The 26,020-nt window shown below is 44.9% G+C and overlaps 1 pseudogene across 1 annotated transcript; it reads right to left on the reverse strand.

The window, feature by feature from the left end:
- Window positions 1-19,074: 19,074 nt before the first annotated feature.
- Window positions 19,075-25,595, reverse strand: LOC308246695 (ubiquitin carboxyl-terminal hydrolase 39-like; annotated as a pseudogene). Its single transcript has 2 exons — window positions 25,422-25,595; window positions 19,075-20,777 (listed from the first exon to the last, which is right to left on the reverse strand). The product of its transcript is annotated as a ubiquitin carboxyl-terminal hydrolase 39-like (transcript).
- Between the last annotated feature and the right edge of the window lie 425 nt (window positions 25,596-26,020).

The raw sequence follows: 26,020 nt of genomic DNA on the forward strand, positions 1-26,020 counted from the left end.
AATGGGATAATACATGAAAGTGCATGCCCTGATCTCTGACACATAATAAATCCTTACTGCATATTTGTTCATGTCTCTGAAACCTCTTTTCTCTGTATTCTTTCCCAAGTGAGGTCACTACAACTGGTAGCCCACAGGGAGGCTTTCCATGGGTTTGCGAGTTGATGTCCATAGAGACATCTCTCTAAGAGAGTTTGGAAACTCAGAAAGGAGAGGTGGTGGGACGAAGGGAAAAGTAACAGCAGGAGACTACGAATTTAGCATAAAAAACGATTAACTGGCTAGCCGACTGAGCAGTAAACTAGAGTCACCGTAGAACATCAGCTGCAGGTGAACTGTGGTGTGGGTGTAGGGACAATGAGTTGTTAGTGGGTGGATTACACAGGAAGCAGGCGGGAATGCTTTCAGACCACAGGTTGGTGACTGAAATTTGAACCAATACAAGAAAATCTTACCTTCAAACAAGTCTTTTGGCTGGGTATGTAAATTGGGACTTGGAGGCGTAGAACGTAGAGAACTCATTTACTGGTATTTCAAAATCAAGCCCAAAATAATGGTAATGTTGCTCTTTTAACTTTTCCTTTGATGTCAGTTCTTAACTTGCATTTAAAAAAATGTTTAGATGTACCACAGTTTTCTAATCCACTCATCTACTGATGGGCACTTAGGCTGTTTCCAAATCTTAGCTATTGTAAATTGTGCTACTATGAACATAGGGGTGCATATATCCTTTCTGAATGGTGTTTCTGGTTTCTTGGGATATAGTCCGAGAAGTGGGATCACTGGGTCAAATGGGAGTTCCATTTTTAGTTTTTTGAGGAAACTCCATACTGTTCTTCACAGTGGCTGCACCAGTCTGCATTCCCACCAGCATTGCACCAGGGTTCCTTTTTCTCCACATCCTCGCCAGCACTTGTTGATGATAGCCATTCTGACAGGTGTGAGATGGTAGCTCTTGTTGTTTTGATTTGCATCTCTCGGATTAGTGACTTTGAGCATGTTTTCATATGTCTCTTTGACTCTTTTGAAAAATGGCAATTTTAGGTCCTTTGCCCATTTTTTGATTGGATCGTTTATCTTCCTTTTGTTAAGTTGTATGACTTCTCTCTAAATTTTGGAGATTAAACCCTTATCTGAAATTTCATTGGCAAATACGTTCTCCCATGCAGTGGGCTTTCTTGTTGTTTTGCTGATGGTTTCTTTTGCTGTGCAGAAGCTTTTTATTTTGATGTAGTCCCATGGAATACTACACCGCTGTAAAAAAGAAGGAACTTTTACCATTTGCAACAGCATGGCTGGAACTGGAGAGCATTACGCTAAGCGAAATAAGCCAGTCAGAGAAAGATAAATATCACATGATCTCACTCATATGTGGGATATAATGATCAACTTAATTTGATGAACAAGAATAGATCCAGAGACAAATAGGGGAGAGGGGGGTTATGAGAGCAACCAAAGGACTTGTATGCATGCATATTAATATAACCAATGGACACAGACACAGGGGCAGTGGGGGCTTGCCCAGGGTGGGAATGGCTGGGGTGTGGGGGTCAAGTGGGGAAAAAGGAGACATATGTAAAACTTTAGACAATAAAAAAAAAGAAGTTTAGGTAGGCCAGAGCTGGATGTCTAAGGAATGTACTACCTTTGGTAAGTTTTTTTTTCTTCTCTGTTTTTTTTTTTTTCCCAAATTCAGACAAAGAAAATTCATTTTGCAACATATTTCTAACTTCTCAAGTACTAGTTAACTTGGATTGTTTGAAGCAATCTAAGAATTAATGAATAAATCCAGTAAACTATTGGGTGTACAATGCTAAGTTACTTTGGACAAGTCGCTCTGTTTCTTTGGGCTTTGATTCAAACATTGATTAAAATAAAGGATTAGATTAGATGATCCCCAAGTTTCTTCCAGCTTTAATCTTCTGCTTGAAAGAATGTAGCAGTCAGTATGGATATTTTGAGCAATAATACCCATCATTCTTAAAGTGACAGTCAGAAATTGCATCGCTCACCATGCAGGCTGATCCCATCTATTAGCATAATAGGCATCAGGTGTGTTTCCTTAAGAGCTCAAAAGTATCGATGGTGCCTGAAATTTCCACTATTGACCTTGCCTTTATTAATAAAGATGGGGAAACTCAAATGGACGACCCCCGCCCCCCTCCCCCCCCCCCCCCCCCCCCGCACCGTTCAGGAGGGAAAGGTAAAAGGGGAAAGTTGGGGGTGGGGTGGAGGAATGACCTGGGTAAACAGAGGAGGGCAATGTTATATTTAAAGAAGGAAGCAGCTGCTCACCTCCAGGCAGCTTTTACCACGTGGGAATATGGGTTTCGTGGTTGCCAGGTTGTCTAAGTTTTCAAAGGGTGTTGGATATTCTGATTTTCTGTGCAGTCTCCTATTTTCAAAAAGTTGGATCAACATCGTTTGGGCCAAACATGTCTTTGACTTAAGTTGCCTAGTGGGCTCTCAGTTTGCAATGTCTGTTTAGGAACAACCAGCTAAGATGCGCAAGCCCCTGAGAGAGACCACATGCTAAGGCCATTTTTCCAAATCTCAGCTTCTAGGGGAGGGGGTTTTAGGTGAGTTGTCAGTGGAGGGCCTGGGCTCCAGCAAGACTGGACCGGTAGCTGGGGCTTTAGATGCACTGACTTCATCTTCCTTTGGTCCCAGCTTATACACCGAGCTTCCCTGGGGTGGGCAGTGTAAGGTTTAATCAGAGATGTAAGACTTAATCCGACCGAAACCAATAAGTTGACCAAGACAAGCAGGTTAAAGGGAAAAATCGCGTTTATTGAAAGCTCTCGGGTGAGGTCCCGCGGTCCGAGAGCACAGGCCGGGGGAGTCACACTTATTCACCGCGGTGGGCTTAGAGAAAATGAATTCAAATTCTAAGCAGGGCTACAAGCAGAACTTCGCTTTTTACTAAAGAGCCAGCCCTATGTGCACTTAGTGGTTATCTCGCTGCTGGCCTTGAAAACAACACAGTTCTATCCAATTAAAATGCACCTGGCATGGCATTGAAATTATGGGCATATCTAGTCTCTGGCCTACAAGGTCAGACAGCTTAAGTTTATCTTCCTCTATTCAAGCAGGCTAGAAAGCAAAGTTTGTAAAGTTCCTGCTTTCCCAGCCCCAGACCTTACAGGCAGTAGGTCCTTTTTCATTAGCATGACTTCAGTGTTGTGATTCTTGGATGGAGATGTGCAGAGTCCAGCTGGACAATGTTTCCATTCCTGGCAGATCCTGGCAGATGTGTAGCTCGTTCTATAAATATTGAATCACATGGATAAACCACTTGCGTGGGGAGTCGCTGAGATACCTGTATGGAAGTCCCTCTTGTTAAAGAGACTCAAAAGAGGTGCAGTCCATCCATCTAATTACAGGAAAATCAGTAGAAAAGTCTGTATATTTGATAAAGTATTTTTAATGTTCAAAATAATTTAGTATATTAGGATATCTATCAGATTAGCTTTCTGATTTCAATTTAAAATGTGTACTTGATGTTTGGTTTACATACTTTTTTGTTCAGAATTTTACTGTTTATAAATAGCATGGCAATGTTTAAAACAATTAAGATGAATTATATTGATACATGTTCTTTTATTAGATTTTTCTAAAATTGCTTAAGTACTTGGGAAGCATTTGCTTAGTAGGCATTTGAAGAGCTTAAAAATCTGAATATATGACTTTTGCCAATTCAGTTTAAGATATTTAAGAGAGTTAATAAGTCCTCTCACAAATGGGACCAAACCTGAATCAACATTCCCCTTAGTGACTATTGAAATTTACTAGATTGTAGGTAGAATAAGGGGATTTTAAAATTGAATACAAATGCTTAAGAAAAACTGCCTTTTGAATTTGTAGTTCTACTAAATTTAATATTCGTTTTTTAAAAAGGACAGAGTGACCAGGTTATAGAAAAATCTTTTACATGCTCCTGGTACAGCTCCTGGCTCTTAGAGCCTAAGCTTAATTAATGTTTGCTGAGCAGGTTGAGAATTGAGGTAGTTACTTAAAATGGGGAGACTGGTGCCCAAAGGGAGTGTGGGAGGATGACTGAAATAGGCTGTGATTACTTTAAGTGGTGCCTGGCCACTGTCCATGTAGCTGTTACCTAACCAGAGGAATTCTGTATAAAATAAAGGACCCATCAGTGGTCATTTCAGTAAAGGAAAGTGATTTACAATTTAAGGGAGTTATTTCAAGCATCAGCAGTTTTCCTTGACTTCTAGGACAACCCTTTCTTCTTGTGACTTGGACACAGGATTTGAGTCACTCTGGGGGTGCGTGGGTTGGAAGACTGTGTGACCTCTTCCCTGTAGAGAGCCCTGTCGCATGGCCATAAACATCATCTGATTCACCCACCTGAGGGCTCCTCCTGTGTCTTATTTTTCTTTAGCTTGGAACAACCCCTCCTTTTTTTTTTTTTTTGGTCTTTCACAACATTAACATTTTTGAAGAGCCCAGACTCTTGCCTCCACCCCCCATTCATTATTAAAAAATTACCTAATAATCCTTGCCAGGTGATTGACAGTCTTTATTTAAACACCTTTAGTGAAACTGTTAGCATGTCTCTGGAGCCAGTCTGCTGAGTTCTAATCTCATCTCTCTCCTATGACCTTGGGCAACCAAAGGTCAATAGTACTCATTACTACTGTTAGAAAAGGTAACATTGATACATTTCTGTTACCTAATGTGAACTGTATATATTCAAATTTTTCTAATTTTGCCAATAATATCCTTTAGAACAGTTATAAAGTATTTTGTGCCCAGCTAAGGTGGCTCAGTGGTTGAGTGTTAACCCATGAAGCAAGAGGTCACCGGTTCGATTCCTGGTCAGGGTTAGGGTAGGGTTTAACATAGTCTGTAGTCAATTCAGTTGATGTAATTTTCTTTAGCCCAGAACAATTTCTCTTCTTTTTTACCCTTGACACTGGCATTTTTGAAGAGCCCAGATTAGAGGTTTTGCAAAGCATTCTTCAATTTGGTTGTGTGTGAATGTGTCTATTTGATTTTTTGACAGTTCTAAATTCTGAGTTCTTCCTTTTAATAGACTAAAAATTTTTGTTGTCATTTCTACCCATTGGTGCTAGTTTTAATTCTTGGAAGAGAATAAAAGTATTCTACATAGCAATTATTTGCTGAAAAACAATGAATGAATGTTAGTGAGCTTTTAGTCAGAAAAAAATCCAATAATGGTTTCTTGGTGCTGGGAACACCAGGAGATGGTGCTCCTCTGAGCCAAAGTACTCTCTGTTCAGGTATTCATTCCAGCAAGCCATGATGTTAAACAAAAAAGGCTGTAGCACTTGGCATCCGTTAATTTTCTTCTAGTTGAGACAGAGCTTGGCTTTGCTTGGAAAAAGGCAAGAGGTGTGTGTGCTGCAGAATCGAGGTGAACAAAATGTCTAATTCTTGCAACTACTAATACTGCCAGGAAGGTTTTTTAAAAAAGTTTTCAGCTTTTGTTTTGTTTTGTTTTGAAGAGAGAAAACCATGCTACTCATGTCAGGTCTCATTGGAGTGAAACATTGTACATTCAGGTTTACATTTCTAGTGCACATTATTGGCAAGCAAACAGCTTAGTGATTCATACTAATGAGAATGTATCTGAAGAGACAACTGACTAAATGTTCTTGATAGAAACAATGTGCCTCAGGAACTGGGAATGAATCAAGTTAGTATGTAATTACTGACTGCTTTGAGCAAAAGCCCTCAGAGAATTTAACCTAAAAGTTGTAAATAGGTCTTGACTACCCAGAATGAAGTGAAGGGCAAATGAATGCAAAAGACTTAAACACCTGCTTATTAGAAAAGGTGTCACCAAGCAGAATGCGGTGATGTCCCTGATGTCCGAGTGAACTGTGAGGACCATGGTTGTTAGTGGGGCCCAGAGGAGGGGCAGTGGCGTGGAAGTCCAGCTGTGCCTTGAGCTCTGAGGAGGTCTGTTTAACCTCTTTCCACATCTATGAAAACAGGACCCCTGGAGTTAATGCCATCTAACATTCTGTCCAGTAAGGGCACTTTTTAATTCCACGTTTCTCTGAGAAGGCTGGATGGAAAAGGTATTTGGCATGCATAAGATTTGGGTGGGGTAGGAAGACTTGTAGCAGGTCAAATAGTTGACCCACCAACTCTGGACTCTCTTTAAATAAATGACATCAAAATAAAAAAAATGTAAAAGTAAATAAATGACATCGCCTGAACCATCTCCGCCACCAGCTTTTCACCACTGACTGCCTGTGGGGCGTCTGTCTTGGGGATAAGAAGCGATGTTTAATTTATGTCTCATGTGATGGTGTTACAGAAAACCAGAGAAGAACCAAGCAATACTTAGAGAGATGGAGTTACATTTATTACGCGCGGGTCCAGAGGAAAATGTCTCTCAAATTCTGGGCCCCAACATGGAGGAATTTTCCCCATTTATATGTTTTTACCTTCTTTGTCTCCCAAATATGGGGTGTTTCTGGCCCCCTTTGCAAGTTCTTAAAGAGCCCCTATGTGCTGGGGCCTTGAGACCTCAACCAAAGGCCTGGCCTGGTGCCAGCACTGATAATTTCATCCTGGGAAGGTTTAATGGCCTCTCTGAAGTGGGAGTAGTCTTATTTTCCTTATTATTTAAGCAAGCAAACCTTTACAGAAGCCAAATAGCAGGGTTAAAATTTCAAACAGCAGTTTTTATATAAGATGGATGCTTCATTCCCCACTGGTTTTATGTACATGAGTCAAATCATTGACTCTTGGTCATTGTCAAGGAGGGAGTTATATTTACCCCTGAGGACTATAATTTCAATTTTCTGCCTAATAAAGTTAGTGGGCCTGCTTATAAGATAAGGGCCCAGAATGAGGGCCAGGAGTAATCTTTAGAGAGTCCGAAGAGTCCTGGACTCTCTATTTTTCCTGGGCTGTCTTAAGCCGGGTGTGATGAAGCCACGTTGGGATTCCATTGACCTTGACTGCCGTGGAGGTGGTCCTTTCCAGGTAGGAGTCAGTCCTTTGGTGGCAAATTTCTTTACTCAAACAGAGTCACCAGGGTGGAAGGGATGAACCGGATCAGAAGTTGGTACAGGCAGAGCATCTCAGATGTGCTTCTGGATTGCTTCCTGGGTAGTCTGTAAAGCCTGTAAGAACTTGAATAAAGACTGGTTATGGATTTCAGCTTTTCTAGATTGGGTAGGTCAGGGTCTGGAAGAGTCACTAGAATCTGTAGAGGCCCCACTGGTTTTAGGGCAGCCTCCTGGGCAGCTTCATCTGTGGCCTGGTTCCCTCTTGCTTCTGTGGAGACCCCTTACCTTGTAAATAGCACTATGTACATGAGCCATTGTAAATGCATACCTGCTATCAGTATAAATTGTTACTGATTTTTCTTTTGTCTACCAGAGAGCTTGAAACTAGGTGACTTGAGTGTTAGACATCCAGTGCTCTAGTGTGTTCCGGAGTAAAGCCTCGACCTCATGTGGGGCAGTTAGGATTAGTTCCTGCCCTAGGGTTAACTTATTTGCTTTTTTGATAAGCATAGCTGTGGCTGCTACTGCCTGGATGCAAATAGGTCACCCAGATGCAAAAGGATCAAGTCTTTTGGACAAATAGGCTACTGGCCTTTTCTAAGGGCTGAGACTTTGGGTGAATACCTCTTTGGCTCTGCCCCTTGTCTCACATACATAGAGGTGGAAAGACTTAGTTACATCTGGTAGTGCTAGTTGGCCCATCGTCCTTGCTCTGCTCATGTCTGTCTAACTGCCTAATATATTACCTCAAGGATCCTGGCTATGAATTCTTTTAGGGAAAATGGACGTTGAATTTCTTCTGTAGCTGCTTCGTGCTGAGGAGGGACGGAGTTTTCCCTCAGAGCCAAGAGATCCTTGCTGTCTGTCAGAGGGACGATGAGGCCTGGGCACAGAAGGAGGTGGGCTTGTGACCTGGCAGAGACAAACTGTAACAAATGGTCCAGCGGAAGGGAAAGAAAACATTTCAGTTTTAATAACCTCTTTTGAAATAGAATTTTTCTCCTCAAAATTACCTCTATGTTTATCAAAAGAGCCAGATCAAGACCAATTTACCTATTGTATTTAATTTGGCCTGATTGTTTGCATAAATACAACAAGAATGGTAACTGACTACCTTTGCTGGAATTTCATGATTGAATCTTAGTGTTCCCCATAGGGCCAGGAAGCCAAGCCATCCAGCTGTCGTCCAGCCTGCCTGCAGTATCTGCTGAGTTAGGTGAATCCCTCACCTGCAGCGACTCCACCTGGGCCCATGCCCTCAGTCTTAAGGGCCATCTCAGTAGCCCTCCTACTCATTGCAGCCTAAAGTGCTTGGGGGTTCCGCAGGGACACAGAGGCATCCTATTGCTCCCCTTCTACTCTGACCAACCACCAGTGATGGTAGGGCATGGGCCTGACACTCCAGCGCCAGCCATTTTCGGGGCTCCCAAGCAGGATACCAGGCTTTTCTTGACTTCAAGTCTTACTGGCTTCAAGTCTTCAGAGTTCAGATAGGGCTCTTTAAAACATGACACTCCAGTCAAAGTTTCCGGTCAATAAAACCACTATTAGAAACTGGTCTTATTGAATTTATGCAAAGAAATGTATTGCCATGATTTATTAAGCATTGCCAAATTTCAGAGGAATTATATAAGGAGAAAAATATACTGACCTGCTTTAAGATCTTCTGATTTTCCTTGTCAGTCCTTTCTATGGATTCTTCAGAGTAATATATCTGTCTTCAAATGACAAGGAGAAATTCAAAATGTGTCTATATTCAAGTAGACAATTATAGCTGTCCTTGAAGTAGGGTTCCCCCTACTTGACTTGTCCTTAAAATTTCATATGGTCTCTGGGAGGGGTGACATGCCCTCTGAGAAAGGACTAAGGGAGCTTTATTGCTTTACAGGGTCTCACATGTCACAGGACCTCACAGGGTCTATAATTCCTGTAACAAAGGGCTGGTACTCACCACTTCCCTCCATTCCAAACAGGCCTTCCCCATTTTCCTAAAGTTGAGGTTTGTGCCACACCTGACATGGGTATGGCCACACAGGCCTGCAAGACAGTATACAGGCTGCCAACTGTCTTTCAATAGAGACCAAAACCAGATGGGTATTTTCCTTGCCCATTTTGGTACCTGCCCTTTTGGCAACTGCATTAAAATCTGTAAGGTTAATGCACAATGAAGTACCATATTGGCACTAAGGTCACTTTAGGTAGCCAAATCTTTCACTACCATATATGACACATGGTAGGGCTATACAAATATCTTAGGGAGGTGACTAAAGTCTATTCTTGACCTTCCCACAAAAAGCAAAATTGTCCTGGTCTTTCTGGAGTCATGTCCATGAAGACGCAGGCATCATCTGAGTCTATTATACAGTTTTCTGCAGGCCACTGTCAGGGCTATGCATGGTGGCCAGTTCTTTCTAGCCACAAACACAGCCTGTCTAATTTCCCTAAAATTTATTCTGGCATGGGAGAAAGTTGTTTTGCTGTAAACAGGCAGCTTAACCCCTACATAACTGGGCTTGGACATCTGCCTAGAAAGCCGTAATTTAGAAGTTTAACATGCGGCCTTAGGTCCTTCCAACCCAACAGGGTCTCTGCCATCCCTCAGTCAGACTCCTCCTCTCTTAGAGAATCTCAAAGATCTGAAGACTCCCTGGTCCAGGGAGAGTGCCTTTCCTTTGCCCTTTGACTTTAAGCTGCCAGTCCCAAACAGCCAGAGTTGCAGTTAGAAACAGCTTTGCATATTGCAAAGCGCTTCTGTGGCAGTGGCTTGGGTATTAGGCCCCTTGTCTTCCCGCCAGTCCCCTTTGTGGCAGAGCAGTGACCAGGCCTCTCCCAAGGGAGTGCACTGGAAAGGGATCTCAGCCCCTCCTCTTCCAGCAGCAACAGGTACTGAACCCTTTCAGTACATTTGCAAACAGGGAGCTTTCACTAGCTCTATCTGCTGCTTTTACAGATCCCGGGCCTGCTGCTCTATTCCTGGGGCTGCAGGAAGGCTAGTAGCAGTCACTGGCTTCTGGTTTAACCCCTGCAGCCAGCAAGCCAAAGGCCTAAGTCTTGTATTGCTTCTTGTAAAATGCTCATTACTCACTGGGCAGCAGCAGGGCAGCTAGATTAACTATGCTTGCAGAAAACTTGTGACCTTGAATCTAGTGAAGTTCTGATAAGACACCTGGACCAGACCCCTATGCCAGCAGAGAGGTCTGCAGCCAGTAAAAATCAACAAAAACCTATCTCTTCCTGCTTTATAATTAACTGCCAAACCCCTCCGTCCCCCCTTTTCTGCATTAACCATTTACTCTGTCCTGAAACAAGGCAAATGGTCTGAGATCCTGTATATTTAGGCTTTTTTACATTTAAGGATACTTTTGTCTTTCTGTAACTGTTGTTTTCCCTCATAGATTTTTACTCTAAGCCCCTAGACTCCTAGAGGATCTTAAATTCTCCTTTTACCACTCTTGATTTCTCCAACCACACCCCTCCCCCCACAACCCCGTCCCGTCTCCCAGTCCAGTTGCTTGTCTCCCTTTCCTATTGTGAGTCAGAGGAAGACAATTCCTACAGAGGGGAGAAACTACAGACTACCACTGTAGTAGTCCTCCCTTTCGAAGGCTGAGGTCCGACCTGTGGAGAAAAATGACTCTTAGTCAGCCTGGAAAGATAGCAGATGAGGATAAGGGTGTGTAGGGAGATTTCTTGTGAACTGAAAACCTGGATGGCCTCCTGAAAGAAAAGATCTTTAATACAGTTACAGATGCTATTAGAATCCTAATAACTGAAAACAGCAAGTCAAACGAAACACACAACCACGAAGACAACAGACTGCACAAGACACACAACCAGGGTTAACGGGGTCCATAGACAGTTAATAATAACTTCAGCCTTAGTTCCGCCTCAGGTGGCTCACGTTGGCCTATGATGTCCCAGGCAGGGACAGGGCCTGTAACTCTCTCCACCCTGCGGAGCTGTAAGCCCTGCCCCTCGAAGTCTCTGACCACCAAAAGAGATAAGAAAGCCATAAATAAAAGTTCTTTGTTCTTTGAGATGTCACAAATTTATACCTTTAAATTAACCCTAGGACTTTAAAATTTCAATTTAATACAGTAAATTCACAAATCAGAGCAAACTGAAACCCTTACTTACACAAAATTAGAGAGAAATTTTTATTAGCTAAGTGGGCTGATTCCCTCTCTCACGGAGAGCAAAAGACTCTGAGAAAAAGAAATTTCAGCATCTGCTAAAGACTTTTGCATTCCATCACAGCAGGTCTGCCCTATCTTTAAGCAAATTAAACAATAGAAAGAGATAACAAATACTCTCCTGTGTACAGCCAGAAGGCACAAAGTGGCTTTCGCTTCACACAGACCAGTTAATGAGCAGATAATTATGCCAAGACAGACAAACATCCCTACTCACACTCTCTCAGTAGACTAGCCCAGACTGGAGCTGAGCAGATAAATGAAACAATGCCCAACTCCCCAGACGGGTTTGGGAGCACTCCCGGCACCCATGCCCCAGAACAGAATTCTCGACCAACATCTTGGTGAGAACCTACCGGAGGAGTTAAGACTGCATCCAGTCCCCCTTCTCGGTAGCAAATTGGCTAGTCCCACACAAACAAACAGCAGAGTGAACTCATAATTCCTTAATCGAATCTGAATTCATTCACCTCCAGAGTCCCACATTTATATACTAGCTAGTCCGAGTTTTTGACTTCTACCAGATATTTACCCAGAGTTTAAACAGTCCACCTGATTCCTTGTCCTCCTAACCAAACGGGGTCTTGGCTAGTCCCCAAGGAAGTCCTTGACTTCTGGGGAGGTGATCAAGCTCCCCCTTCCACTCACTCGGAGTGGGCCTAACTGATGGGGCCCCTACCTTACCAATTCTGTCGACAGGTCCAGAAGTGTCCGTCCAATTTCTCAAGATGCCGGCTGGGTCCTGGGCTGAGGTCTGGGAGCGCCTGGAGTCCCCCGGTTCAATTCTGCTAAATCAGCAGAGTGGCACTTCCTGGAGGCCTATCCGGTCCCCCTGGGTCCCAAACCCGGCCCATTCACAGGAGGCCAAAAGGCCAAGCACAGTTCTTTTCCGGCTAAGGGAACCATTAATGTTACAGAAAACTGGAGAAGAACCAAGCAATACTTAGAGAGATGGAGTTACATTTATTACACGCGGGTCCAGAGGAAAATGTCTCTCAAATTCTGGGCCCCAACGTGGAGGAATTTTCCCCATTTATATGTTTTTACCTTCTTTGTCTCCCAAATATGGGGTGTTTCTGGCCTCCTTTGCAAGTTCTTAAAGAGCCCCTATGTGTTGGGGCCTTGAGACCTCAACCAAAGGCCTGGCCTGGTGCTAGCACTGATAACTTCATCTGGGGAAGGTTTAATGGCCTCTCTGAAGTGGGAGTAGTCTTATTTTCCTTATTATTTAAGCAAGCAAGCATTTACAGAAGCCAAATAGCAGGGTTAAAATTTCAAACAGCAGTTTTTATATAAGATGGATGCTTCAGTGGCAGGAAGAATGATTTAAATCAGTGTCAGGGCTTTCATTGTGCTCTGCAGTGGGCAAGCTCTAGATTCTACTCATCCGCACTTTACTTTGTACAGATCTTGTCTCCTGAATCATAAACTGGATCCCTGACATGGCCTCACCCAGATCTCTTTGCTGGTAGCCCTCTCTGGGTTAGCAGAAGCCCCATTTCCTTAGTAGTTTGACACTGGATAACTAGTTGATAGCGTTTCACCAAATAGCCACCAAACACAGTTTCCTCACATTCCCAGGTTTGCCTCTTCTTGGTTATCTCAGCTGCGGTGACTCCCCTTACTACTGTCTTTTGCTGATGGTGGTTCCCCAACTTCTCTCCAACAACTGATACGGAATTTTTGGACTGGGACACGCAGTGTTCCCCTGGACTGGAACCCAGATTCTTTGTCCGCGGAGTTGAAGAATGAACCCGCGGACAGAAGGTGGTATAGCAAAGGTGGAGATTTATTGAAGAACAAATACAGGCTCCCACATGGGGAGAGGGAAAGAGTCCCAGAGAATGGACTCCCATGTTGGGTGGGGGAAAGGTTCCCCCTGAGTTCTTTTTCCCTATGGCTTATAAAGGCTGCAGATCCTGGTGCCTTGATATCCCCTCCGATTGGTCACTATTCCCTTGGACTGGTTACTGTAGTAACTCCTGGGCTCAAAGATCGAACCTCCCCACCTCCTTCCTTATTGTTTTCCTATTCCCTTTGGGCTTTCTTCTTCTCCTCCTGGATGAAGGGCTTCCTTCTCTTTATTTTGTAAATATGGACCTTTTGCTGTTCCCAGCTCCCTCATTCTATGGAAATGTACCTGTTGCAACTTTTCAGCTTCCCCTATTCTATGGAAATATACCTTCTGCTGCTCTGCAGCCCTGTGCTTCCTCCATGGTCCCCTTAATTTCTAGAATTTCCTACAACATGTCTTTTTCACCCCCCAAAATTCCTGTTTCACTACCACCTGGGTTGTCACCCTTTTCTGGATTACAAACCCCTGTGAAAGAATCTGTGGAAAGCTGTGAAATCTCACAACAGGAAAAATAAAAGTACATATATGTGCTTATGATCATAATTTGTATAAAATTCCAGGGACTTCTTTATAAACTCTTACTGCAAACAGCCCATGAAATTAATTTTTTGTTTCTGTTAAGTTGATGTCAAAAAAATAATGCAATTGCCTTAATATATGATTTTTTTTTTTTACCAAACCCCCAGCTTCCTCCCTCCTACCCCCTTCAGATGGACAGTGGTTGTCTCACTGGAATTCCTGTTGGGCTGAATTCCAGGTTTTCACTTACCAAGTACATCAAAACCCTTTTGAAAATTCAGCTGCAGAAATATAAGATCCATGTTACTGAAACAGTCTGTCTCCTATTCTGTTTGATAGCCTTTCAGTCATCTGTTTTTCTTTTTTTTTGCTGTCATGTTTGTAGTTGCTATTTTCATTTGCACACCTTTCCTCCATCAGGTGTGTTCCAATCCAGGTAGAATCCTGATCTATCCGTCTTTGCTCCTCCCTAAGGAGTCTCTAACCCCTCCCCTGGGCGTGGCCATGAGCATGATGCTGCCCTGTGGTCTGTCCTGGAGGTCATGTGTCGGTCAATTTCTTTTGGGACAACAGGTAGCAAGATCCTCTTATTTGAGTTGTAAAATTTTTATACAGTCCTCCAACTACCATGTATAACTTCTGCTTTTTTTTTTTTTTTGCTGATGAGAAACCAAATTGGATAATTCATTCATGAATGTAAGTCAAGATTATTTTCCTTGGCTTCTTTCCTGCCATTCCCAGTTACCATTTTTTTCTCATTTACACAAGTAGCAACTCAGGTCCACCCTCAGTTTTCCAGTTTAGTCAAAGGCAAAGTGTGGGCTCGGCACCCCCTCCGCTGTGTCCGGAGGGATCTGTTCTGACGGAGAGCTGGGGAGAGCTCTGACATTGAGAAGCAGAATTTAATCATCCAGGAGCTCGAAACTTCCTGCATCCTGAGCCATATCATCTGAGTGGATGCTTTGGGGCTTGTTTACCTTCCTTTTTTTGTGCTTTTCCCTGGGCTGTCATCACTCTTGACTGTTTATACGGATACTCTCAGGTGGTTTGATGGTGTTCAATGTCTTCCTCTTCTCTAGTCCAGCCATTAAAAAGGTGGAGCTCAGGTCTATGGAGCTTCATTTGAGAATCCATTCCATCCAACAGTGACAGGTTTTGACTCAGCATTTGGGTGTCTGACTTTACCCAAAGTTCTAAGCTCAAAGAGCAGAAATCCCAGCATCTCGGAAATGGAGGGACCTAGGACAGCACAGGCCCTAAGCGTTTTACATTACTGACAAAGGATTTGAAACCTAGAGTTGTTGAAATAACAAAACAAAATTTGCAAATGGAAAGCAGTTTCCAAAAAATGATGTAGTTTTCATTGGCATTTTATTTTTTTTAGCTCCAAATTAAAACATAATGAGTCTTGTGGGAAAATAACCACATTCAACAGTTGTTTTCCAGGAAGAACAACTTTGTCTGGGAATTAAAGTGATTTAAAATGTATATATTGTGACATCAGGTGTCAAATGGAAACTCCCAAAAAGTCTCATAGAAGTTGCTAAGTGACTTGTGATGGTTTACAGGGGTACCTCTTGCTTCCCCAAGCTTAAATCTGGGAAGGGGCCACAGCCACAGGGCATCAGAAACCCCTTAAGCCCCAGCCCACAGGAACCAGTGGGGTCACAACCCTCTCTGGTCCTCTGGCAGACTTCCCAGCGGCCCCGCTCTGGCAGCTGCCCATGTTTTACTGCCCCAATGTGAGCTGTTTAACACTGTCGCCCAAGTGGGCTGCTGCTACTTCTGCTTGTGCTGCTGGGCTCCGTTTCCTTTACAAACGCAGAACCTGCCAGCTGTTAATGGCCCCGTATAAAGTATATGTGTTATTTCTTTCTCTCCTAGGTTCTTGATGAAGTCTGACTGAATGGCACTGAGCAGAGTAAACTCGAGATCGCGTCTCCCACCAGCCGCTGCAGTGGCAGGTCTCCCACGGCAGGGAACCCCTTCTCCGGGGTCAGTGACTCGCTTCACTGCTCCCAGCCTGCTTCCTCCATATGCCCCATCCTGAGAGAGGGCAGGTGAGTAGCCAGTAGCTTGACACACGAGGCCCTTGGTGCCTGTTTTCTGGCTCCTCTGGCTTCATATCCCAGAGCAATTGCACACACTTGCACCTACCCTTTTGCTTCAGCTCTAGTCAATCCTTATTTGTGGTTTCCATATTTGCAAATTTGCCTGCTCTATAAAATTTACTGGTAACCCCCAAACCAACACTGGGGGTGCCTGGCTAGTCACGGTGGGCATGGGCACGTTCAGAGTGGTGAATTCCCCATGTGTTCCCAGGTGACACTCTGCCTGCTCGTCTCAGCTCTCATACTGTAAACAACTTATTTGGTGCCATGTTTTCTGCATTTTGTACTTGTTGATGATTTCACTGTTTAAAATGGCCCCTATGTGTGGTGCTGACAGGCTATCCAGTGATCTCATGTGTAAGAGGACTGAGATATGCCTTATGGAGAAAACACATGTTAAAGGAGCTTTGTCTAGGCATGAGCTATGTGCTGTTGGCTGTGAGGGGGTTCAGTGTTCATGAGTCAATAATATATTTTAAATAATGTGTCTCTAAACAGAAACACAGATCAAAAGAGGTTAAGTATTGAGTGACTGATGGAAATGTGACCAGAGGGTTGCAGGAGCCTAACCCTGTATTTCCCCCTTTGAGCAATGAATGGTTCAGTAACTGTTAATTCAGTGTTTGCAGAGACTTGACAGAACACAACTGATGCAAATGAGGATGACGCTATGTATGTGAATACTCACAATTCTTTAAATAATGATATGCCGAGGGCCAACTTGTTGCCTGCCTGAGGCTGTCCTCTGTCATCTCTGGCAGCTTCCCTCCAGCTCTTCAATCTGCCACCCCTTTATCCTTCAAGATGTAATTCATTAATTCATCTACCCCTTAGCTTAGCGTGTGCTTCATCCACAACTCATTGTTTTTATTCACATCAGTTATTTTCATATGAAGTTGGAGGATCATTTCAAGGGAAAGCGGAATCTCACAAGTACAGGTGGAGCTGGAGGGAGGGGCACGATGCTTTGGTGGGGAGGCAGGCCTCACGGGGAGGAGAGAGACAGGTTGACAGGTAAGTGTCTTCTCCTCTTTCTCCTTTCTGGGTACATTCCCCCACACTCCCGTAGTTTATTCTGGCTCTTTGGGTATGGCTCTGGTTTGGGGAAATGTGAATGATTCAGGATGGAAATACTTGAGGACAAAATATGAAATAGAAATATATATAGAAAAACTCACAGCAACAGATAACTGGCTGGAAGTTTCCAAGAGAGCAGAACAGACAGGGAAGCCTTGAGAACACAGACATAAGTGGGTTCACAGGGAGTGGCCTGGTGCCCACCCTCCTGCCGAGTTTGCATTTGCATAGTTTGAACAGTAGGATTCAAGGATGTGGAGCGGGGCGCTGTACTCCTACTACTGCACTCCTGCTGCCAGAGCCCATGGAGGCAGCAGGACTTCAGAGCAGAAACAACCACACTGACTGTGGAGCCAGGAGGGGTCTGTCTTAGCAGCCTCACAGAGTCACTTGCACATGCATCATCCCGCAAGGACCACGAGGCTGGGAACGAGGGATGTGCATTCAATCAGCAGGTGGCTGATGGGATCTGGTCTAAATGGTTGCTGGTATGTCCAGATGCCATCAATAATAGGACTATTCCCCTCTTTCAAAATGTGCCTTTCCCTCCCTGGGCTCCAGCACAACACCAGAGAACCACAGATTCACTGAGACAGTTTCTGCTTTCCCAGCAGAATGGAGCATTTAGGTAGAAAAATAACAAAGCCCTAGCACATTTCTTACACATGATGTCACTGACATTTGTATTTACTAGGAGATTTAAAAATAGTCAAAATAATCACCCAGCAGAACTGTGTTTACGGATGTGCAGTAGAACAGAGCACGCCAGAAGCACGCGCAGGTTGAATGTACCGAGGCTCCTAAGTAAACATTAAATCTGTGGCGTATTTGACACACATCATTATTTCACAAAACCTTCCATTCGTACTTTTACAGAGACCTTGCGCATTCTGGGCCAGCATGTCCAACCTTACCTTCTGCCCTTTCTGCTGTCTGGCCCAATGTCTGACATTCGACAGGTAGTCAACAAATGATTCTTGAATAAGAACTAGATACAAAGATGCAACCTAGTCATGAGATCCTGGAAAACTGATACCAGAGAACACCGTGGGCCTAAGCCATAAAATAATTGGGAGAAACTTTAATTGTCCACCTCAAATCCATTCCCACTCCATGAGTCAGTGTGGCCAGGCCTAGGTGACATCCATTACTGACTAAGCCACTCAGGGCAGCGCTGTGTTCCTGCTTCCTCACCTACCTTCGAGCTCTGGTGGGCCTGTGTCCCAGTGCTGGCTCTCCTCAGACACCAGTAAGATGAAGGCTTGCATCCAGAATGTCTTCTGGGAAATCTCTTACTTTTCTGATGTGTCAGGTGAAACTCCTATACTCACTTCTTTTTGCCTTAAATGTGTGAGCAGCCATTTCACAATCAAGAGAGAAAGTTCAAGAGAGTATAGAGACACAGGCTTTGACAGTGTGGAAGTGTTAGGCCAAGGCCGGGAGCTGTCTGCTTCTAGACTGCTTGTTACGTGAGAAAATAGCCTGTAGCAGCACCATTTACAATAACTAAGATTTGGAAACAGCCTAAGTGCCCATCAGCAGATGAGTGGATTAAAAAAAGTGTGGTACATCTACACAATGGAATACTACGCTGCTGTAAACAAGAAGGAACTCTTACCATTTGCAACAGCATGGATGGACCTGGAGAGCATCATGCTAAGCAAAATAAGCCAGTCGAAGAAAAATAAATATCTCATGATTTCACTCATTTGTGGAATATAATGAACAACATAAACTGATGAACAAAAATAGAGCCAGAGGAAAACAAATACTTTAAAATATAATAGAAATAATCCTGTTATTTGCAAATTTTTAATATTTCCTACAACTTTTGTGATAGTATACTATGTTAGTACAGTTTTGGTAATATTATTATACTTAAATCCTTTTATTCTTTTCCTTTCTTTTTTTTTGTACAAACAGGAAAATATTTAATTCATTCTAAAAAAAGAAACAGGAAGAAAAAAGAATGCTACTGGCTTCATGCTCTTATTCCTAGAATCCTGAGGCTTTGAGGCTTAAAAGAAATTATCTTGTCCTCCAGATACTTGTAGCTACTCAGAAATAAATTACATAATCTGTAAAGGAATTCTGGCCTGCTGAAGCTAGAGGGGAGCTAGATAGCCAGGAGAAAGAACATCATCTACAATAAACAGATCAAAGTCGTCCCAGGCAGGTGGGCCCTCTGATGCTCTGGTGTGAACCAACACCTACAGAAACTAGGCTGGCCCAGGGATGTTCAGTTACACTGGAGCAGTTTATTTACAAATGCAGCAAAGCCCCTGGAAGCAAAGCCCTGGCTGGCTTCTCCTTTAAGCCCCCTGCTGGTTGGTCTCATCATTATCTCGCCTCTTCCAAATCTGAATGTAAGCCTCTGACAGTGTGACCATCTGGGGAAGAATGTCAGTTACCTGGAGGTCTTGTAATTCATACCATTTGCCCGTCCCATGATGAAGCACATGGTTCTGGTGGGAGCCCTCGGAGGGCTTGCTGTCGTGCACGATGTTGGCAATCAGGTCGTAGGTGGTGTTCTTGTGCACGGCCTGCACTTCGCAGACAGGTACTCTCTCAGATCCACATTCGTAATAGGGAAGCTGACAATAGTTGGGTTCTTCTTCACAAAGTAATTGTTCTTAGTGAATCTCTTAATACAAAAGATTAGATATGGAGGCAGCTTGGTGAGCTGGAAGCGCTTCAGAAAGTTCTCCTTGTAAGTCTTATATTCCTTCTCAGTGATGCCGTTGAACTTGGCCAGGATGTTGAAGAGTGGCCTGGGGGATGGTAAGTTGTTCCTTCTCGTCCTTGTAGAGGGGTGCGGTGGGAAGGTCCAGAGTGAGGTACATAAAGGCGAACTCCACCATCGTCTCCTGGTACTCATCATTCTGAAGCAGCTGTTCTTTTTCTTCTGCTGGCAGATCAGGATGAGGGAGCTTTTTAGTGACGATCCCCATGGACCCCTGGGAAACATCAGTCACAATAGTTTTCTTTTTCTTCATTGTGCCCCCAGAGCTGAGTGCAGAGCATTCAGAAACCAGGACAAACAGTCTACTCCATCCCTTGGCTGGGTGATCTGGAAAGTCTTCTTGCTGCAAAGGACAACAGCCAGAAGCATCTCATGGGGAGAAACATGTGCCTTTAAATTTCGAGGGTTCCAGAGCTTTCTCATCAGCTCTCCAAAACGCTGGACTAACAAGAACATGATATCCCTTGGAGGACGCTTCATGTTCTTATAATTGTCTTCTTCCAGGAAGTAGTTCCGAAGAGGAGGAACATTAGACAGCGCCTGACGGACAGCACTGGCATAGTCGTTGGCCTGGATGTTATTCAGGCCCACAATACCTGGCAGGTAAGCGGTACCATCATATGTCTGGGACAATTTGGCTTGCTTGTCCAAGTTTGCAATCGGCTGCTTTGTGAAAGTGGGCTTCAACACATATGTGATATCCTCCAGGGAGGAATCGATGAGCTCATAGTTGTCTGGAAGGCAGTGAAACTTGAGGGTGTGGAGGTTGAGGAAGACATGTGGCTAAACTGGACACTGTGAACGTAGGTGTGAGCCCTCAAACCCCAGCCCTGAAAGTACTTGCCACACCCCAGACAGGCCTATGCGTTGATATGCGAGAGGGAGAGGGAACAGTTTCTCCAAGTCCAAGTCCAGCACATTCCTGTTAATGGTGTCCAGGTATGGGCAGTGGCGGCTCCTCCGGTCCTCAGAATCCACTCGGCCATTCTTTGCTCGCACCTCCCGCTCAGGCTCGGAGTCTTCGTCCGCCTCGCGCTCCCGCTTCACGCGCACCGCACCGGGCTGCTGCGGGTGATCCGCGCCTGGGCTCCCGCTCCCGATCTCGCTCCCACTTGACCCCAGCAGAGCCGCCCGTGACTCGGAGTCGGGCTTCCCGCAGGTGGAACCACGAGACTCCGGCTGGACCAGCAGGACATCGTCACTACCGGCAAAGTCGCCCTGCGCGGGAACCAGGGACTCAGGAGCGCGCGAGGCCTTAACATCCTTTTTTTCCTTGAGATATTAATATTTATTGCATGTAACATTATTATATTTAAGATCGTTTTTCTTGAAATGTTAATGTATATTGCTTATAACATTATTATATTTAAAATTGTTTTTTCTTAAAATTAAAAAAATATACATAATAAACATTTTAAAATAAGAAAAAAAAAAAAAGAAACCACATGGAATTCACTGAAAAGGAGCAGTAAACTGTACCAAATAGTTAGAAAACACTTGGAAATCACTTCTAAACATCAGGAAAGAGTGTAGAACGGTGTTTGACAGCTCGGGGAAATCACTGCTAAAGAGCAGTAAGCACACTATAGCACAGTGTTTGCAACCACTAAGAATTCACTGAAAAGGAGTAGAAAACTGTACAAAATTGTTAAAAAAAAAATAGCCTGATTGCTCAGGCCACTGTTAGATGTTCTCTCACTGCAGCCAAGGGATTCTTGAATGATACTCTGATACCAATGAAAAAGGCTAAATCTACACAAATAAAAGAGAAAGATGCAAATTGACCATACCTTCGTGATGCCCACCAGCCAATCAGGAGTGAGTATGCAAATTAACCCAACAAAGGTGGCCGGTTAATTTGCATATGCAGGTGCCCCAGCTGCTCCGGGCCTCTGGGCAGCATGGGAAGGCGGAAAGGTGGGTCCGGGCCAGAGCAAAGGCAGGTGCCGGCAGCCAGGGGAAGTAAGGCCCATTCTTGCACGAATCTTAGTGCATTGGGCCTCTAGTCTATATAATATAAGCCTAAGCAACCATTATGGTGGAACGACCAGATCAACCGGTTGCTATGATGCACACTGACCACCAGGGGGCAGATGCTCAATGCAGGAGCTGCCCCCTGGTGGTCAGTGTGATCTCACAGGGGGAGTGCTGCTCAGCCAGAAGCTGGGCTCACGGCTGGCAAGCGCAGCGGCGGTGGTGGGAGCCTCTCCCACCTCCGCGGCAGCACTAAGGAGCAGCGAACTGAGCAGTAAGAAGCAGTGAGCAGGCGGGCAGTAAGGAGCGAGGGGTCCCAGACTGTGGGAGGGATGTCCAACTGCTGGCTTAGGCCCAGTCTCTAGGGGATCGGGCCTAAGCCAGCAGGCGGACATCCCCTGAGGGGTCCCGGACTGTGAGAGGGCACAGGCCAGGCTGAGGGACCCCCCCCCCACCCCCCCGAATTTCGTGTACCGGGCCTCTAGTATAAGATAAAGAAATGAAGTGCAACTTCCCATTGCATCTTGTGTTCTCCTGCTTCTTCCTCTTGAGCCATGGTCTTTCTGAAGGAAGTGGAGAGTTGTGGGAAAGTATTAGTCAGGAGAGGGTAGTTGTTGCTGACGTCACAAAGACCAACATCTCAGTTCCTTAGCTATAAAGCTGGGGTCGATGAACTACTTCCCTCAAGCAAATTTGTCCTACAGCCTCTTGTCGCAAACAACACAGTTCCAGCACTGTGGGAAGCCAACGGGCCACTGGGTATGGCCATTTCAATGAACACAAATTGAAATGAACATAAAAATCCTGTTCCTCACTTGCTGTCCAATATGGTACCACTGAGTCACATGTCTTCCAAGGACTCAATAGTCATATGGGGCTAGTGGGTACTGTACTGGACGGTGTAGATATAGGACATGTCCATCGTTATAGAAAGGTTTATGGGAGCATTGCTTTATAGGAAAGGCCAGCAAGCATCCTATATAATAAAAAGCTAATATGCAAATAGACCGAAAGGTGGAACAACTGGTCGCTATGACACGCACTGACCACCAGGGGGCAGATGCTCAATGCAGGAGCTGCCCCTTGGTGGTCAGTGTGCTCCCATAGTGGGAGCGCTGCTCAGCCAGAAGCCGGGCTCACGGCTGGCGAGCGCAGCAGCAGTGGCGGGAGCCTCTCCTGCCTCTGCAGTAGCGCTAAGGATGTCTGACTGATGGCTTAGGCCTGTGAGAGGGCACAGACCGGGCTGAGGGATCCCCCCAAGTGTGTGAATTTCGTGCACCGGGCCTCTAGTTTCCTATAAAAGAACAGGTGGTAAATACTTTAGCCTTTGCAGGCTAAGGGGCCCAATTGCAGATATCATGTGTCTCTGTGGCAATGACTCCACTGCTCAGAGGCAGCCACAGATGATAGGTAAGCAAACGGGCCTGGCTGTGTTCCAATAAAATCATTTACAAAAATAGGCTCTGGGCCTACTGGGTGACACCTGTTCCATAGTGTTCCATACTGCAGTGCTGGGCGTTCTGTGTGACTTCAGCATAAATCACCCTAATCTGACTAATAATTCTATCCCAAGAAGGTGGTCAATAGAAGGTACTTTTGATATTGTTCTTAAAAGTTCCACACAAAACATTATCAACATACACTTAGAACAAATGTAAAGAATTAGGACTTGAAATTATTTTTTGGGGGTGGGAGGTGTTAAAAATACCCCTGCTTCAGCATGATTTTATAATTTTGTCACTTTGCAAAATCTTCTCTTTGGATGAAGCGCCCAGTTGAACATGATGAAGGCTTAAAACTGGCACTAGGGATCATAAGAAAAACTCAGGGACATGGACAACAGTGTGGTGACTGCCTGGGGGAGTAGGAGAGGGGAGCTGGAGGAGGGTATAGGGGGGATAAATGGTGATGGAAGGAGACTTGACTTGGGATGGTGAGCACACAACACACCACACAGATGATGTGTTGTGGAAGTGTGCACCTGAAACCTGTATCAATTTGTTAACCAGTGCCACCCCAATAAATTCAATAAAAATGAAACAAAGAAGTGCAAGTATCATGCATGATCTGATTGAGACCAATCTGATTTCTTATGTCCGGTGCATCATTTGTAGGGCTGCACGCAGACCTCCCAGAGTGCTGAGCTGGATGGGCAGAAGTAGTAAACATTAACTCGCTTTGGACCTTGGACAAATAATTCACATGATCAGGCTTGCGTTTTCTAATTTTACCCTCTAGCACTTATAAGTTCTGTTAGAGGCCTATGCTTAATTTTCCAAACCAATTATCCAAAGCAGCCACCAGGCATGGGCACTCTTTTTATTAGACGACACTGCCCTCTTCTGGATGCCTTCTGTATCTGCACTCTGATTTTCTCCCTCTCCCGCACACCATCTTGCTTTGGTTTGTTAATTTTATTACAGTCACTTACCCAGGCTGAGCGCCTCTGTATTATCATGTCATGAGCGGCAGGGTTTCATTTATGACCAATGAGACATAAACATAGAGAGGAAATTTTAAAAGTCCCTTTACTTCTGTTATTTTATTAAAATAAAAAGCCAAACTATACCATAAAATTAAAGTTACAAGCATGCCAAAATTTCAAACAAATACCACATCTGTTTTCAAATACATAATTACACTGTGAGAATATAAAAACACGGGCAGGAATGACACATGCCAACTTCAGGACTGGGGTTGCTCCGGGGAGGGAGGGAGGTAAATGGTGTCAGGAAGGGAGGCTTCTGTATCCATAAAGTTTTATTTATTCAAAAGAAGGATCTGGGGAAAATATTTATGTAACAGCTGGGCTTGGAGGGGTAGATATCACAAAGTAATTTTAGCTTCTCACACCCCTTGGTTGTCGCATGTGCACATGAAACTCTCCCTTCTCTACCCCTGAATGATATTTTGGGCAGATTCCAGAGCTTTTGCTGTCACTTTTAGATATTAACTTAGAGTCTCTTTTAAAGTTTTTGGGAAGCTTTGTCTGATCTAAACAAAAGCTTTAATTTCTCCTTCAAGTATCCCCCCTGTACCTGGTGCCAGGGCCTAACAGGCTCAGGAGCTTGTGATGTCAGCCTCTTCTATGCCTTACTCAGTGCGGTCCCTCGGTGGCAGGAATGGCACAGAGTGCTGTGTACACACACACACACACACACACACACACACACACACACCACACACACACACTCCACATCCCCCTCCCTCCCACTCCCCCCACACTCCACATAGCCCCCACTCCACATACCCAACACACACACACACACACCACTTACACACACACACACACTCCACATCCCCCCACATATATACCTCCCTCCCACTCCCCCCACACTCCACATAGCCCCCACTCCACATTCCCACCACATACACAACACACACACACACACACACTCCACATCTCCCCACATACATACCTCCCCCCAGATCCCCCCACTCTCCACATAGCCCCCACTCCACATTCCCACCACATACACAACACACACACACACACACTCTCCACATCCCCCCACATACATACCTCCCTCCCACTCCCCCCACACTCCACATAGCCCCCACTCCACATTCCCAACACACACACACACACACACACACACACACACACACACACTCCATATCTCCCCTACCCCACATTTCCTCCCACCACACACACATACATACATACACACTCCACATCACATACACACATACACTCCACATCGCATATACACTCCTCTCCCACTCAACATCTGCGTGCTCCCCCCCCCCACCCCCCGCCCCAACCATGAAGCAGGGACAGGAAGGAGGTCATGGCAGAAAAGTCCAACTTGACTGTCAGTTGCTGTTTGTTTGGGGCCCTCCGCAGATGCGCAGGTGGTGTGGGGCACCTGTGAAGTGTTTGGACACTTCTCCACAAGGGAACCTGTAGGGAGTGGCTGTAGGGTCAAGCCTCGGACTGACCTGTGGCAGAGCTACATCCAAGTCCCGGGAACCTCCTGCTGTACCTTTGTTGGGTGCCATCCTCTGCTCCTGCTCTGGTGGTGCACATGCACAGACGCTCCCCGTTGGGGTCTCTAGCTCAGCCTGAAAGACCTCTTGGACGAGGTTGCTTCCAGCTGCCTCAAGTCTTGGCATCTTCCACAAGGTCCTTTCTGGCTATAGGACACATACTTCCCTGTTGTCAGCTTTCTCTCCTGGAGGTTCTCTCTCCTCCCTTGACCCTCACGGGAAGCACAACCACCCTCTTGCCATCACCAGCCTGAATATCCTCTAGACTTCAGGGGCTCACGTCAAGCTCTCTGTGGAAGCTGGACCCGCCTGCTCTTGGAGTGAGTGAGTGGGGAACCTAGCACCCATGTGAAGGAGGATGCTCAGCCCTCTGACATCTCCTTCCACAGCGGTCTTCTGTAACAGTCTAAAAGAATCTTTAGCTCCTTTTTTTATATCCTGGAGGTTGATGGGCTTAAGGTGGCAGAACATGTTTTGGGACCCTCTCAGTAATCCTGTACCTCTCTTTAGAATGGGTGGGTACATAATATTCTTTGTTTTTAGCTGAAGTT

Source organism: Plecotus auritus, assembly GCF_963455305.1.
Source record: "Plecotus auritus genome assembly, chromosome: 4".
In the NCBI taxonomy this organism is placed as follows: domain Eukaryota; kingdom Metazoa; phylum Chordata; class Mammalia; order Chiroptera; family Vespertilionidae; genus Plecotus; species Plecotus auritus.